The 17,525-nt window shown below is 39.8% G+C and overlaps 1 long non-coding RNA gene across 2 annotated transcripts in view; it reads left to right on the forward strand.

The window, feature by feature from the left end:
• Positions 1-206: 206 nt before the first annotated feature.
• LOC114014806 (uncharacterized) overlaps positions 207-17,525 on the forward strand; it is a 31,372-nt gene continuing 14,053 nt past the window's right edge. For both annotated transcript variants that reach the window (XR_003558440.2, XR_008730668.1), the window contains exons 1-5: positions 207-1,236; positions 3,575-3,746; positions 5,476-5,615; positions 10,710-10,788; positions 16,324-16,410. This is a non-coding gene — a long non-coding RNA (uncharacterized LOC114014806). The remainder of the gene's footprint in view (positions 1,237-3,574; positions 3,747-5,475; positions 5,616-10,709; positions 10,789-16,323; positions 16,411-17,525) is intronic.

Here is a 17,525-nt window from a genome sequence, read left to right on the forward strand (position 1 = left end):
AGAGAGCCCTTTTACCTACTGCAAACATGAAACCCCTCTGAAATCAACAGAGCTACAAACGACTTCTGCAGGTGCTGGAGTAGGTACTAAACACCGCGGTTTGACAGGGTTACCCATGGCGCTTCCACAAAGACTGCACAGGCATCTCTTCAGTTTTGCTGAGAACTCTTTATCTATGAAAACTTCCAGAATCTCCATTGTTGCTCAGAAAGCCTCAGCAAAGACTAGTAAAACTAGTGTTTTTTCATAACTTGGCTGGAATCATCGTAATGACTCCCAGCATGCAATAATATTTTCCCCTTGGAGTTTGGAGAGCAAGAGTTAAGAGAGCTCAAATCCTTTATTATTCTGGGCAGCTGTAAAGGAAAGTATTTTGCATTTGGTCAGGAGAAATTACTTGAGCATATATTTTAAATTGAAAGCGTTCACAGAACCGAACTGATCTAAATTGAAATTATCATGGTTGTTCACAAGCTTTAAAATTTCCTTTAATTTGATCAAGGAGGAAGTGAAATTATTACTATATAAAAAAAAAAGTGTAACAACACTCCCCCCTTTCTGCTATATTTGCACTTTTTTAGGAGACTTATTATTGTGCTTTTTATTTCTAGAAAGTGAACCAAACCCTTGTTTAATTCATGTAGTGATCCAAATATTGCAACTGCAACGTTTTCTATCAAATTTCAGTGGAACAACTTTTGAGATTATGTAAACTGTCAAGAGTTATTAGGCTTTCTGGTTTTCAGAGTGTTGGTAGCTGAGTTGTTGAAGCCTAAAGCTAAAGGGAACTTCTGCATGTAGCGATAGAGACAACATTCAAAAATACTTCTAGTCAAGAAAGATACAAAAAGAGGGTAAGTGAAAGATATTATATAATACCAAGAATGTAAGAAACTTACCTTCTCTCTGAGAGAATGAACACACAAGTGGTGGCTTAAACAGACATTTATTATTTTGCTTTCTGCATTTAAATCAAGCACACACCTAAATACTGCTTTTACTGAGACTTAAGCATATGGGTATCTTCACTCATGTTAGAGGCTGGGAACGTTGTCTAGAGCCACAGTATGAATGTGCTGCATTCAGCGTTTGCAAAAATGTACTGCTTTTCCTTCCAGCACTGAGTGATCCTGGAGACGTATTTATTGCATTCTACCGCAGCTTGAGTTTTCTTCTGATCCCTGGAATAGGAAACATGGCCATGATGTTTAACTCCCGAACAAGACGCAGCAAATGGTAAGAGCAAACATCCATTCTGTCAGGTGCTGGCTACAAAAGTACTGTCCTCCCTGAAATACTAGTAAGTTATGTTTTCTGAGTCAGTGTTACATTTATCCTTAGCCCAGGCAGAGAGTCAGTTGCATTCTTCCCACTAGAGGCTGACAAGGTGATTTACACTTTTTTTGCTTTTACTTTATCTCCTCTACAAACAAGCAGCAAATTTCAGCAGCTGGTGTGGCTGTTGCAGTCCTTCCCTCACATTAAAAGGAAAGGAAAGGAGGAAGAGGAGGCTACCTGGGGGAAAAAATAAAATAAAATAAAATAAAAATGAAGCTGTAAGAAAACAAATCGTACTTTCAGAGTACAGCAATTCAAATGTGTCATAAATGGGGTCAAATAAAAATAAATTTAAAGAACCATACCAAATGCAATGTGCGCTTACCATTCTGTGATTTTATAGTTAAGTCTCTCTGGCTTTTTCTGGGAAGTGCCCCATATGCCATGGCTGTTACTGGTGACAGCTGTCATTTGTTGGTAGCTCCTCCCCAGTTGCTGAAGGTCATCAGATACACAAGCCTGCTCGCCTGGTATTACCAGCTCTTACTCAGTTGCGTGTTTTCCTTTATGTCAGAACTCTCTGACAAGCAGGCTTCAGTATTACATTAGGAAATTCAGCCACAATTTGTGAAATCCTTATAGACAATGAAGTATTGACTCCTTGATATATTATGTTTCTACTTTAAAATACATATGTTCATGAAGTGTAAACATTTACTCCCTTAAATATCATTATGTTCACCCAGAAGCCTTTGTAACTTTTCTGTAGAAAGATCCCTGTGTCAGGTAAGGAACACCTACAGACCTTTTATCTTGATCTACCTAATCTGCCTACAGTAGAGGGAAAATGATAATGCTTCATATTTTTTTCATGACCCATCATCAATCTGTCACTTTGAAAAATAAGAAGTTAAATTAATTATTCTCCTATTGATTCCCCTTTGCCAGATTCATCAGACTATCCTATTCCTGCATAAATCCCCCTAATACTGGTCCGGGTAAAACTTGGCAGAAAAATGCATTGTCTCCACCAAATGACTCATTTATATTTCATTGTTCTAAGAGGTTTCCTCTGTAAATATTTAATAGATGATGTATATATCTAGATGAATATAAAAGGAGAAAACTTAAAAAACCTTGACTGCAAACTTTCATGGGTCTTGATAAAGGTTTTGAATTAGAAAAGAATTAACAGCTCACGCCTAGCACAAGCTGATCAGATTTTTACAAATCATAATTGCATAAATACTAACATCTGTCCAAATGCTTGCCATTAACAAAGGGCATGAATTGGTAAATGCTTGCAAACAAGGCTGTAGCAGTGGTTCACCTGTGTTCTTGCAAATGAGTCTTACTATTCATATCAACAGTATTAGGCACCAGTTTATTATTTGAACTGAAATTGAATTTGTATCTCGTGATGTAGGACAAAGGAGTTGTCCATGTGTTTCTTCCACGCTTCTAATCCTTGACGGCAAACACCTGAACTGACTATTTATTGGCAGTTTTGTACCTCAGCTGGTTCAGAGAGGGCAGTGTGCTTCACACTTATTGTTTACACAGAGGATGAAACCGGCTACAAAGTGCGTGCAGCCGTAGTAGTGACCCAGAAAGAGTCTCATGTGGTAATTGATACAAAATCTAAACATTAGGCTTGTAAGCAGGCAGGGGCCATCAAAATTAACTGTACTTGAGTGTAAACTGTTGAAAAGCTAAATCTCTTCAGGGAAGGATTTGTGAAAGTGCAGTGTTCTTCAGGGAACCGCGCAAATCTGCATTGCAATAGCCTGTTTCCTGAGGTTTCCTTAGGGATCATAGAGAATTTATAGGAAGGCTGTAATTTTTTTTGTAGTTACACTGCCTTTACCAGCTGCACAAAATTCCTTCTTGAATGACTCCGCTCCATAAAAGCAATTACAAAAAATTCTGGGATTCTTATTTTCATTTCCTTTAGAAGTTCTGTAGAGACAACTTCTCTTTAATAAGTAACCAGAGCATGCGCATGTAGTGACGGAGAGTGCTATGAACCAGCCCGCCTGTTTGTCCTCCTTTACACGGAGGGTGTTTGGAGGATTCCATTATGTTTTTGTGCATGCTGTACACTACTCAAGTGCAACAATGTATGTAATTTTGTAAGAAGTATTAAAAAGAGCGTAGGAAGATTTACTTGTGCGTGTGTTGGGTGGAACGCACACATGGAAATTCTGGAAGCCTTCAGCACAAACGCTCTGAGGAGGGACTGGATACCTCAGGCCATGTAGACCAGAGGTTTAATTTCTGCTCTTATCTTTTCTAGTGTTGCTGCTTGGGAATGCGGTATTCTTTATCAATACCAAAAAAAGGTCTTTTCTTTCAAAGCAAGAGCACAACAAAAGAAAGCCAAACCTGACCTCATTTGTTGGTAGCAGTGTCGAGATGAACTGCAGCTCTGACCTATTTCTCCAGCGTTACAATTATCTGCTGTAATGGTACCACTTTACTTTTTTAATCCCGGATTACTGTACTTTGAGATTTATAGAAGTCACTGTCTTTCTGGTTACAGACCTTGTTACTTCAGGGGCAAGCCAGCATGGGAATGAATGAATGCATGTGAGTGAACAAAGACACGGAACGCGATCAAGTCATCAGAATGAATTTCTAAATTTTATTTGAATGTGTTTATATCTAATTTTAGAATTTATTTAGATTATTTTGTTCATTTATATATGCTTTTATGTATATATGTGTGTGTAGAGATTATATGTGTGTGTGTGTATGTGTGTATATATATATATATATATAAAAAATGTACTTCTGTATCCATATGTGTCCCCACACAGAATGATCTAAACTGAGGTCATGTGGTGAGGGATTTGGGTTTTGTTCATTTGTTTGGCAGCCTGTGCTTTGCTGAGGTATGATCAGCCTCTCTATGCACCATGGGAATGATAAATATAAAAGACTTTAAGAAATCAAGTTCTTACATATTCAGAACCAAACCCCTTGATGATAGAAGTTGACATAGCTGCCTTTAAGTCAATATAATACTTGTTTAAATCAATGGAAGGAAAGTGAATTGCATTATATGAAGATCTGGTATTTATAATCTGATTTTATTGGTATTAACAGTGTATCCAACCTTACAAAAGTTTTTTTCCCCTGAGTTTCGTGTTTCGTATTTATCTGTGTCACCAAAATGATTAGAAAAGATGTTCTTATGTTTTCCTCAAGTCAAAATTCCTTAGTAAATTTTCAGTCTTCAGAGCATATCATTCATCTTTTTTGTTTTACCACTCAGGATACTGTTAGCAGCATTCACAGCAACACTGTGCTGGTGACAAACACTGAGTCCTGCCAAAGCTAGTGACGCAGAAATCAGGAATCAGGTTCTCAGAAAACACAGGATTAGCTCTAAAACTGAGTTTTCAGGGGAAAAAACAAACCAACAAAAATAACTTGTATCTTTTTATTTACCCTCTTCTTTCTAGCCCATTTTAAGCTTTACCCCAACCCATAAACAGTGACAAAACACTTAACACCATGACACTTATGCAATCAGATGCCAGCTGCTATAAATGTAACTCTCCACTTGCAACAAGAACAGTATGTAGTCCATTCAGGCCATTCGTTTCACATAGGTTAGACTTATTTTATTCAATCCTCTTATTTTTGTCTCTTTTCAGTTTAATGGGAAATCATTCTCTGGTTTGGTCTGTTTTGTACAGATCTACTCTGCACAAGGTGATCAAATAAAATGGTTGTTCAGGGCTTGGCTTTGCCCTGTTGCCTTTCATCCTTGTCAGTAAGATGCTGCGAGCACCATCCACAGAATACATGAATTTTAAAGAGAGAAAGCCTTTCAGTGGTTGCAGGAGGCTGAGTTCAAGCAAGGATAAGAAAGTAAACTATAACTTGAATTCCTCTTAGTGAGGGGCCTCATTTGCTTTTTGATTCCTATGCAAACTCATTAAGTTTTGCTGCGAGGGGAATGGTACTCGATGCAGTTTTGAGGAAGACATTTATGGCTCCATCCCCGGAGGGCTGACACGCAGACTCAGCATCTGCTAGCATCAGCTAAATATGCAGGGGAGAACACAAGTATTTGGAGGAGCATTAGGATAAGCTTTGGCCGAGGAAGCTGAGCAAGATGAAAAATTGCTGCTGTTTTTTAAATTACTTCATGAAATTTAAAATCTTTTCCTGTCCTTTTCCATCAAGGTAGCAAGGAAGGGATTCAGATTCCACTAACGGCAACTTTTGGAGCAGAACTGAACAGAAGATACTGTCATGGTTTGCCCCAAAATGAGACTGAACATTGTTGTTACACCGGAGGGATGTTAATTGAGAATGGGCAGAAGGTGGGTGCATTTAAGTGACAAGAGAGTTTTGCTATAAAAATGAGAACATACACTAAAATCTCCAGCGCCAACTATAAGAATAAAACTAACATTTTCCTTGTTTTCTGAACAAAACAACTCAGCAAATACATCAGAAAGGGCAGATGAATAATCTGTTCAGTCTTGGCTCTCATCTCTCCAGGGAATTTCAGGTACTCTTTGAATCTTGTGGCTCATAGTGTAGCAATAATGTGCATTTCTTAGACAGAACTTTTCTAGGATTTTCTTCTTTTTGTCTACATACACATTTTTTGTGAGAGCAAGATATATACATAAAGATGTCTTCCACTGTATAATCAATTACATATTGATTATGGTAATAACCATAACAACTTACTTTGCTTCCCAAAAGACACACAGCTACTTTTAAGGTCAAGACAATTTATAAATACCCAGTATTTAACAATTACTCAATATATATTCAAATAGAATTCCTAATGACATCAACAGAGATCTTGATAAAGAATTAAAATTGTAAAGTTTATTATAAAGATTTAATGACGGATAACAATTTCAGTTAGAAAAAACACCCATTTAACCCTATAATCTCTAGTTGGACCAAGTCTTACCAGAGACATTCAGAGACTCAACCAGACTGTAATGTCAGTCACTCTGCAGACACTGTTGGCTCCAGCTGAATACAGGGTTATTACTCCTTGCACGCATTCAGAATAATTTGGCCCTTCACTTCAAGAGGACCGTAGAGGTGCTGGAACGTGTCCAGAGGAGGGCAGCGAAGATGATGGAGGGGCTGGAGTACGTGTCTTACAAGGAGCAGCTGAGGGCACTGGGGTGCTTAGCCTGGAGAGGGGCTTGGGGGGCCTGACCGCTCCCCACAGCTGCCTGACAGGGGCTGTGAGGGGGGGTCGGTCTCTGCTCCCAGGGAACAAGCGACAGGACAAGAGGGAACGGCCCCAGGCTGCGCCAGGGCAGGTTTAGGCTGGATATCGGGAAAAATGTCTTCAGGGAAAGGGTGGCCCGGCACGGGCACAGGCTGCCCGGGGAGGGGGCGGCGTCACCACCCGGGGGGGTTTAACACACACACAGATGCGGCGCCTGGGGCCATGGTCAGCGGTGGGCTCGCTGGGCTCACAGCTCCTTCCCAACAGACATGGCGCCGCAGTTCTAAAACACAGATACCAAAACAAAGGTTGTGGTCAAGTTTGTAGTAACAGGAAATATCTGAGTTTCAGTCCTTCAGAAGTACCACGCATGTCCAAACCAAACATTGCTTAGTCTGAGCTAAATTTCACCCACCATTTCATGTCTGCTACAAACTGTAATTTTCAAGTTCGTTAGCTTTGGGATACCTTGTATCACCAGCAATGTAATAATCTAATAGAGACAGACAAAATATATGTATCCATTTGTACAGTTTTAATATAAGTACTAATTATTTCTTACATGGTGCAATGTTTAATATCAGCCAATGTTTCTAGGCTATACATAAAATTCTGGATTTTGAAGTATATCCCATAGACATTTTTTCACCTGTTTATCTCATCTTCCTAGAACAGAACACTTTACTGCAAGGAAATTGTAGCAATAGCAATTTCTTGCTAAGAAATATACAAACATATTTTTTACAATGTCACTTAATTTGGGGGTTTTGATTAAAAACTTTGAGTAACTTACCAGTGGTGTCTTGGCATCACTACGTCGTAAAGACAAAAGCAGATGGACTTTATAAAGTAGTAAACAATTTGTCAATTTTGAATCGGATTTCAGAGTATGAAATTTTGACCAAAATAGGGGGGGGAAATGGCAATTAACTGTATAATTTTAGTTCAGGTCAGGTTTTAAATGCTGATTAAACCAAGTATGTTTAAAATCTGAAGCATGTGTCCAGCTTTCCTCTTTTCTCACTTTTTCCCTGCTAGCTCAAATGGTAGTTTTGGAAGAAGAGGATGTAAAATTTCTCTTCACCATCTGTTATCTGACATTTGAAAGAAGTCATTCCTTGACCAGTGATGAGAGAGTTAGCCCTATTTGGATGATAAATTGTTACCCTCTAATTTGCAAAGCTGGTACATTTTTAAAGGCAAACCAGATAGTGACCTGTGTAGAAATGGCCACATCACCCGAGATACAGAGCCTCCTCCAAGCATTAAAATACAAAACAGATGGAGGAAACCTTTCAAGGGAATATCCATAGGGGGAAAAACTGCTGTGAAATGTAAGGAAAGAAAACTCTGCCAAGCTCAACAGGACCACAGAAAGTGTTAATGACCCGAGGATTATCTTTTCCAAAACTAAACGAAAGACACAACTTTTGAAAGGTGTTCTCCTAACACAAACATCTGATCAGGAAATAGCATATACCAACATGGGATTATCCCTGTGAGATGAAATTGGAAAGGATTTCCCATCCTAGTGACATCAACTTTCTAAGGATCAAGTTTAGACAAAATATCCCAAAGCTGACTTGACAACTTCACAGAATAAGAAAAAATCAAAAACTAAACCCAGATGTTCTGTGTTACGGGAGACTTCATATTAATGAATCATATGCATTATATAAGCAAGGGGGGGGGAGAAGGGACCATCTGAAGGTCATGAAATAGAGCGCTGTTGTGCTAGGCATTCTGAAAACACTGAGTATGAGACAGCTTCTGCCTCAAAGAGTTTAAGCTCTACATAGAAATTGGGTGGGTAAAGTTGTAGAATGCCAAGTCAAGGAGAGCAGCATTGTAGCACTAAAACCAATGGACATTCGGGCTTCTTTCCTCTGCTCCAGGGTGGCTGACCTGGGAAGGGATTACGCGATGCACTGGGAGGGAAATGAGAAAGGAAGAGAAGTCTGGGACCAGCGCAGAGGACTGACGAGAAAGGGCTGTGGGAATCACGAAGCAAGGCAGAAGGAAATAGCTGACCTTCCTGAGATGGTGAGGGTTCAGTCAGGGCTGGAGAAAGTTTGCCAAATGTCCTGAGTCCTGGCTTTTCTGGGCATGTGGCTGCGCCCAGGGCTGGGGCCTCTGCCTGCCTCCAGGCTCTGGCTCTCCCAGCAGATGCATGAGGAGGAGGAAGGAAGGTACTAGTTGGGACCTACCTGGTGTGAACGTTGGGTTTATCTAATAGTGGTTGTAGGGATTTGTGGTGCTATGATGTACCAGAAGATGATGGATAGATGGACAGGCAGATACGCTTGGGGTTTTGGTTTTTTTTTTAGCAGAAATAGAAAAGGTAGATCTCATTGACTGCAGTAGAATGTGCTTTCAACAAATGCGAACAGCATGTGGGTAGGAAATCTGTGAGTAATTTTTGTTGCTGTTTCTGCATTCTGTGTCATTTGCTCCTAAGAGATTATTAAAATGCCTCAACACTGTCAAGGAGTACAGGCTTTGAAGGTTACCCTGTGAAGGTCCTCTCTAAATCCATGCTTTCCACACCCCTAAGGCACATATGAATGCGCCTTGGTGTTCTTGCCTGCTCTGCTATGGGGGTACAGACGTACCCTCTTGCATTACTAGATTAGCAGATCACTAATTGTCGGCACCTTCCAAAGAGAGTTCCATAATGGAGAAACATTTGCATCACGCAGAGCACAGGCATTTCTACATATGTAAGCGTGAAATGGGCACCCTGAACACAAGAAGTGACTGTGTCTTTCTGTTACGGAGCGTGAGGTACAGTCTGTACACTACGTCAGTGAAAATGGGATGTGTTTCTTCTTCAGACACCCAAAGCAAATGGAGTGGGAGGGGGGAATGAACAGCTCGTTGCCCCTGGGGCTGTGTTATAAAGGCACCAGGTCTTAGTGCCTGGCAGAGAAAATGGCTCTGCATGTGGGGGTCTGTTCTTCACAACAGTCATCGTCCTCCTGGTCTGACAAAATGCCCTGTAAAGGATTAGTTTTAGCTGTTTGTGGGCAAAGAAAATGTAGTGCGTAAGCTGTGTAAAGTCATAAACTCTTCAGGAGGAGCTGTGCTTTGCTTAATCACAGTATTGTAACTGTCTTCTGCTCTGAAAGAATAATTGTCTACATCTTTTTTATTTATTTTATTTTATTATTCATTCTACCTTGGCTATGGCTCTTCTCTTTCCATCCTTTCTACAGTTTTTATTTGCTTGCTCATGGGGGAAAAGCAATAGGTAAGAAAAGCCTAACTGAGGCAAGATTAATGCAGTTCCACTGAGAATAAGAAAAAGATTTATTCTCTTCTTCCCTTCCACAGATGTCTTGTTAGGGACTCAGCCTCGCCTAACATATGTACCTTTATTCATTTACTTCCTTCTCGTCCTCTGGGAGAAGCCTATCTCATGTAATTTATTGACTTGGCTGCCTTGTTGGTATCCATGTTAATAGTAAGATGTATTGAACACTCACAAATTAGTCTTATTCTCAGATGCGAGTGAAGGGGGTTTATCTATGTTGAAAAATATGTACATTTGGCTTGCCACAACTAGGAGTTACCGTAAAGAAAATGTTGAAATTGGAGCCTCTGAGCTGGCAAGAAGTGTGAAGGTTTGAAAGAGGGGGCTCCAGCAGAGCTGCTGAAATAACGCATGAAGTTCAGAAGAAATGGTCAGCCTCGTCATCCTGCTCTATGGTTTTCTTTCTCTTAGCTGACTCCCACATTGGGCTGGCAACTTCAGCTAATGCCAACAGACATTAGCAAGTGATGGAGGAAGGAAGTATTAACTGTTTGGTGAAAGGCAGTGAGAGGAGATGAGGAGAATGTAGGAGTCCAATTTAAATTATATATAATTGACTCGGGCAAGAGGAAGGAACTTGAGCCAAACACCGCATGCATTGCTTTCTTGCTAGCCTTGTACTTGAGACTGGTCTATCAGAAGATCCTTTACAGTCCTTTCTGGAAAGGACAGCTTCAAAGGTCACCACATGGCATCACTAAAATTTTACTCTGACTGAGGGACAGACCCTTACATCAACCCAGAAAGGCAGTGTCTTTACTCATTGTCACAGTCAAAAACCTGTCATTAGCATTAAGAAGCTCAAAACAGGCACTGAGCCTTGTAACCAGACAGCTGTATTTTCTGAAACTGTCTGTATTCTTCTGTATTCAAAATGACATTTTCATTTTTACTTTTCAGAAGAGGAAGGTGGCTGTTCTTTGCTGTCTGATATGCAACCTGCCCGTTATAGTTCAGGACTCCTCATCTTGCTGAGCAGGTAACTCCTGGGAACAAAGTGCTTTTGGGGTGATGGAAAGGATACTCCTGTTACTGCTTCCCAAACTGTCTGAAACTGCCATGGACAGCGCCAGGGCCAAGAGTGCATTTTAAAAGCTTTTGGTGTTTCAGCTCTGCCTGGCACCTATATATTTTTGAGTCCTTTACCTCCCTTTCTTCAAAGTGCAAGTTTTCACTTACCTTCACTGCTCTCACTTTCTCCTCCCCTATTATGCAGGTTAGCCCGCGCTTGGGAACGAAAGGTGTGCTGTTTAAAAGAGCAGCCTGACTTCCAAAGAAATGAAACGGCAATAGCAATATTTATCTTGCTTTATTGTGACTTCCATTTCTTTCAAAGCCAGGCTGATTTTTAACCTGGAGTTTTCTTTTTCAGCCCAAGTTTGTGGTTTTGGGGGCATATGCTAGAAGTTTTTTTGTTAAGTTCTCAACTGTCACTTTCTTCAGTTTAATGATTTTTCTCACATTTTATTTTGCATAAAATTGTTTTTGACTCTTGAGGCTGTCTGCTAAATACCAACTAAAATACATCACTACTCAGTGTTGGAAATAGCTTTTCGAGTCTGGGGACTCTTCTATAATTTGTAGAAATCCTGAGGCTGTTTCAGTAGTAGAGGCTTGAGGCTTGAGGCTGCCATCAAACTACAGAAAGGTACTTACTCCTGCTCTTAGTGCTCAGTGTTCTTGTAGCAGAAACTAATGATGAATTCTCTGTGCTGCTGTTTGTAGAGCTTTGTTCAAGCCATTAAGTGTCATATGTGTTGTCATCTCAGGATGTGATTACCTACCTTTTTTATAGGGTACTGATATTACTTGCCTTTTACCCACATGATTCTGACTCCAAGCAGTGAGTTAACCCCCCAAACCACACCAGGTGCAAGTGACACTAGCTAAAACAGATGCATGCTAACTAACAGAAAATGCCGATTGTTTTTATTTATCCACAGCAATAGGTTTAAAGTATGTTCTCACATTTGCTAAGTGACTCCTTGATATTTTTCTTGTCATCTTGACTCCTGCTATCTCTTTCCTGTTTCTGCTTTTGCATTCTGAGTTGCCTTAAGGGTCTCCCTGCCGAGGTACCCTTGGTTCATCAAAACATGAGAACTATTCAATATACTGTAAAACTTTTTACACAGCCAGTGGTGCACTTACAGATTTTCTCTTCTCCTGTGGGACAGGGAGGATTTCTAATAGGATCCTTTAAATATTATTTTCTTGCATGTTCTTCTGAATTTTATCTGAAGAATTTTATCTGAAGAATTCTATCTGAAATTTTATTGGGTAATTTTGAGGCCATGCCAATGTGCACTGGTTTTGATACAGATTTGCCTGTTAGCTCCAGAGATGTAACACTCCTATAGCCCGACCACATGTCCTTGTTCAAAGAAGACCATTCGTATGCCTGCTGGTTGTTTTTTTCACTGTGGAACCTAAAAACAATCTCAAGTCACTGTTAGACATACTAAACTCTCTCGGGTTGGGATGCTCAGCAGCCCATGGCTGCACATCATAAATCTCTGCACGCCAGTCCTCCAGGTCAGCCTTCTGAGATACCTTCTGCACAGCCTAAAACCAAGTCAAGAAAGCAGATGTGCCCTGTGCGTCTTTTAATTCCCTTCAAAACTCCTGTTAGTCAGATTGTTTGCTACTGACTAATTTTCTATCATTTGTTTGATTCCTTATATGAGCACACTGATCACATTTAATACCTTTTAGGGAAAGCAAATGACATGGTAATTTGGGAGTTATTTCTGAACAATGATGTTCATTTTAAATAAGGAAATTCTGCTGCTGCAAGGAATTAGCAATTGTTTTTACCTCATGAATAATCAGTAGTATTTGAAAATTATTTCCACTGATCCATCTCCAAATGAAGAGGTGGCATTTCTCCTCTCAATCTGAGATCAATGCGGAGAATTTATCTTAATCTTTCCTAAGGCATCCAGCCTCCAAAACTAATAGTTACAATCAGACAGTTGGCAGGTCACAAATACCAGCCCTGCGGGGGTTGTCATGACAGTGAGTAAGCAATTTTGCTGCTCAACAGATCACCCAGAGACGTTTTAACTTTAGCAATTATTCTTCTCAAGGTCAATGACATCATGCAAGGAGCCAGAAATGTATTTCTTTGGACAATTATAATCAGAGATTGCTCTTGACTTTGATATTTATAGGGTCCCAACCACCAAGAGGCTTGCAGTGAAAGGTGATGTGGGTCTCCAAAGCAATCCTGCCAAAAGTTCCAGAAAAGTTCCAGAATAGCAATAGTCCATGATTTCATTGTACATGGCTAATCGTTTTTCCTGAAGGAAAATCTCACATTTGGCAGGTACCTTTGTAACAAAGAGATAGCAAGGGTTGTAAATCCCTGAGCAGCTATTATTGCACAATCAAACTTTGTAACTCATATATATCTCCCCTGGAAATACAGTAATATGCTGCTAAAGTCAGGAAAAAATGGGATTTGGGGCCATGGTATTTCATTACAAGCTGTACAGCAGAAACTTGAGACTGTTTTTAAGAAATTATTAGTTGGGAAATATATCATGATGATATATACCAGTGTATACATATGCAATGTGTATACAGTGAAGCAGTCTACTAGTTCAGTAAATAGAAAAAAACACTATGTAGGACGTATTTTTAAAAAAAAATAAGGGTCCAGAAACACAACCATTTCCCACAGAAACGATTTCTTTCTGTCTGTCACTGTAAAGGAGCACATAGGTAAGAGGAAAGATGTTGATGAATTACATATCTGGTCTACTTACTCTACTCATGCCATGGTCCAAACTCTTTTTTCTGTTGTGGGGAGATGGGAGTCTCCTCTTTTGGACTAAATCCCCATTGCATCTCGGCTGTCTCTAGTTGGATGCCTGAGCATCTAGTTGGCTTCATCACTTGGAAGCAACTATTTAGAGATAGGCTTGGCTTTATCTTATCCAAGTGATGGTTATATGGGATTTGTGGTGCTAGAATATATCAGAATAGATATAACCATGTTTTTATATTTTAAGCAGAAATAGAAAAGGGCTGGTGAGATGTCCCCCCAAATAATAATGAGATTTAGAAATGTAAGTAATACCTAGAATTGGGCTTTACCTTATCTGAGAAAGAGAAAATCCAGTCTGAACAGCTGTCAGGGGAAGATTTGAGGATGACAGGGAAAAGGAAAACCTGTCTTCCGATCAGAGACTGAAAACAAAGACTGAAAAAGGATGCAAATGCACTCTCCACACAGAAGTGGTATTAACAGCATTTGGGGACAAGCTTAATGGAAATTGAAGGACGATACTGGAACAGAACAAATGGCTCCAAGCTGAAAATGGATGTGTATAGGCTGGATATTAAGCAAGGTTTTCTAACTGTTAATGTTGTATTGGCATGGGGTAGAATTTTAATCTGATTAGCAGAGGAAGATGAGAGGTGAAGCCTGGCCATATTATAAAAGGCTAAAACGGCCCAGAAGCATCCTTCTAGTCCTGTACGTTTAATTCCTGTGCATGGCACGCCTAGAACAAAGACAAGGCCTGCAGGCAGGCTTACCTGCAAAGGAATTGTGTAAGAAAAATTGGAAAGAAACCCAAGGAGCTACAAATTTCTTGCTGAGATTTCCTGTTGTCTGAAATATTGTCATGCATGCTGCAATTTCAGAGATTCAATCCATTCTGCTCATTTTTATGAATCTGGTCAAAAAGCCATGAGTAAATACTCAGTTAAGCAATGTATTTCTAAATTAATTACAGATGGGACAGTGAGCAGCTACAGATTGTTGTTGATGGCATGAAACAGAACCACTTCTGTTCTACATGCGTCACTCTCACCAGTTTCTTTCCCACTTACCCTCTCAGAGGCCATGAATTTAGTAGCATTGTAACTCATATTGTGCATTTCTGCATTTTAGGTAGCAAGCAATCTTTTTGGTTTAGGCTGTTATATATTATCATAATCAATTTATTCATGCTTTTTCAGTGTAAAATTCGTTAGAAAGAAACTTTTTTTTCCCCAAAAAATCTTAAAAACATTATATCAAGAATACTTTGATGATTCTTTGATGAGAAAACTTACCTGAATATAAAATTTGTAAGCTGAAAATAGTCCATTATATAAATATATAATGACTTTATAAACATGTTTTGCTGTACCACAGGACCCTCAGTGTTTCTTCAGTTATTTCCTATCCTTTATCAAGAAAGGCTAAACCTTTTTCTGGTTCAATAGGAAATACAGCCAAGGTTTTTTCAGGGTTTTTTTTTTCTAATTTAATTTTTTCTTTTTGTTATTTTTAGTTTTTAACTAAAAATGTTAGCCACAGGCTTAACATGCCAGTCATCGCTCAGCTTCGGATTCTATTGCAGGGGTTATCTGTTTCCTACATGATTATCCTTACAGATTGTATACCTTCGAAGTGCATATCAACTGGATTATTTTCTCTGATCCAGGATTTCCTACAGGAGCCCATTCATTCCCTACCTCTGTCTTTCTAAATGAGCTCTTCTGGTTCTAATGATGACCAGGTAGTTCTGAAGCTCTCGGCAGATGACCTCTGCAGAAGGCTTGGCTGGAAAGCCAGCAATTAATCACAGGCAGGACTGAACCCAGGCTCCCCTAAAAAGCCAGCTTCTCGGTGATGAACTCATTACCTGCTGGCAACATTTAAATTCTCTGGTCACAGCTATTAAAGGAAGAAGAGATCAATAGATCACTGTGCCTGTCTTCCTCCATAAAAGAGACCGTTACATTTCATGTGGTCACCTCTGAACTAAGCCTAGTAACTAGGATTCAATGAAAATACCTTTAAGAGGAACAGCCAGTGTTGTCTTAGGGGCATCAGAAGATAACCATTTAGTTCTTGGGGAGTTTTCCCCCAGTTAATCATTAGGAAAACTGGGAGGTACTTCCACCTTGAATCTCCCTGGTTCATGTTATTCCATTCACTAGCTTCCCATAACCTAAATTTTCAGATTGATCAAGAATTTCAACTGACAAGCAGTATCTGTAATGCCCATAACTTCAACTGTGACATTTGCTGATAAATATTTTGTGTAAAAGCATATGTTTTCCTTCTGTAGAGACACAACGAGCAGTTTGGTTATTAAATGTATTCATCCACTGTAAGAAAAAGTCTGAAAGGCAAAGCAAATATGCTGTACATAGAAAAATATTAGGGACGGATATTCAACCCTATCTGTTAAGCACAACACACTATAAGAAACTGTCTCAGTCTCAGCCGAAGCCCTCTCCTTCCTATTATTAGGATATGCCATTTTCATACCAGAAACTTGTAATGTTTCTGTGAGCTTCCCAAAATGTCTGTAATTGGTAAAGCCAGCACCATTACTGATACTTGGTGGTTTTAATCTTTTTTTGCTTTAAAAAGAAATCAGTAAACCTTGAAAATGACTGCAGAGAGGGCAGAGAACTGCACAGAACTACGTTGCTTTAATCATCCAGGAAACCTCTTTTCCTCAAGTCAGAGGTTTCAAGGTCAAATAGGTGTCTTATTATTTTTCAGCTGAGACTGGAAAGGTGATGAAGGAAATGATACAACTAGAGTCCCGTCTCCACATCCCGAAGTAAAGAAGTGATCTTAACATCATGGGTAAGCTTATTCTTTTACAGAAGATGGGTGGGTTTATTCGTAAGCTGTTGTTGTTCATACTTCCAGAGATGTTAAATTATAAATGCAGATGAGAGCTGTACTTTAACACTGAGGAAGCAGCCTTTCTAAACCCTTTGGCAGGGCTGTTGAACTAAACAAAAAGCTTTTATCTCTCAGAATCTCTTGGGGCACATTAATCCATCACTTGTCAGTTTGTCAGATGAAAAGCAGCTTGAATGGTTTGATTTTATTTTTTTTAATTGTGTCTGAAATACCGTCGGTGCTGTATACAAAGCAGATAAAGACAGTGTCAAGACACCCAAAAGCTTATGTGATGCTTCTTTCATTGGCGAGATACCCAGCTGACCTGCTACTTCTCAGAAAAGGGATGGTGGAGGCTGAGGAGCAGCCCATCACTTGCAGTTTCCACTAACAAGCCCATTAGTGATGGCTGGCAAACAAGACCAGTGTGGAATAAGAAATAAGTTTGATTAGGAGGGTAAGCCAGACAATTATATGCGTATATGGGATGGCTGCTGTGGGCTACTCGTGTGTTTTACCAAACTGGCAGCTGTACACTGGCTAAAGTTACCTTCGTAGCAGGAGTGCGGTAAACTACTGAATGAGCTATTTGTGAGTGCTTTGAGCGGTTTCCTTTGAAGAGCCACCTTCTAAGACACAACACAGCTTTTTGTGAATGGGAAAATTTCACGTTGTCTCCTTGCTTTCTTCCTATCCCCTCTTGACTGTTTATATATCCAATATATAATATGTTCTGGACAGCACGGGACCAGGCTCTGTGCTCCAATGCCTGCATGGCATTTCCTTCTGCCACTGTGAGAGACAAAACACGGGGCTGCATGTGCCAATGGTTTGATGCAGCAGGGCATTTCTTACGCTCTTACTCCAGTTCGATCCTACAAATCCTTACTTATAAAGCAATCTTCTCTCATGTAAGTAGCTTTGAGCACTCAGGCAATCTATGATTCTTTATGTGAGCATCAGATCCACATTTTCTATAAAACAAAATGGGTCACAGTCATTTTTCTGTAAGTCTTTCACTCGACAGATCCACACCAAAGGTGCATCGGCTTGGCTGGGCTGGAGTGGGAAGC

The sequence above is a fragment of the Falco cherrug genome, chromosome 1 (genome assembly GCF_023634085.1).
Source record: "Falco cherrug isolate bFalChe1 chromosome 1, bFalChe1.pri, whole genome shotgun sequence".
Taxonomy (NCBI): domain Eukaryota; kingdom Metazoa; phylum Chordata; class Aves; order Falconiformes; family Falconidae; genus Falco; species Falco cherrug.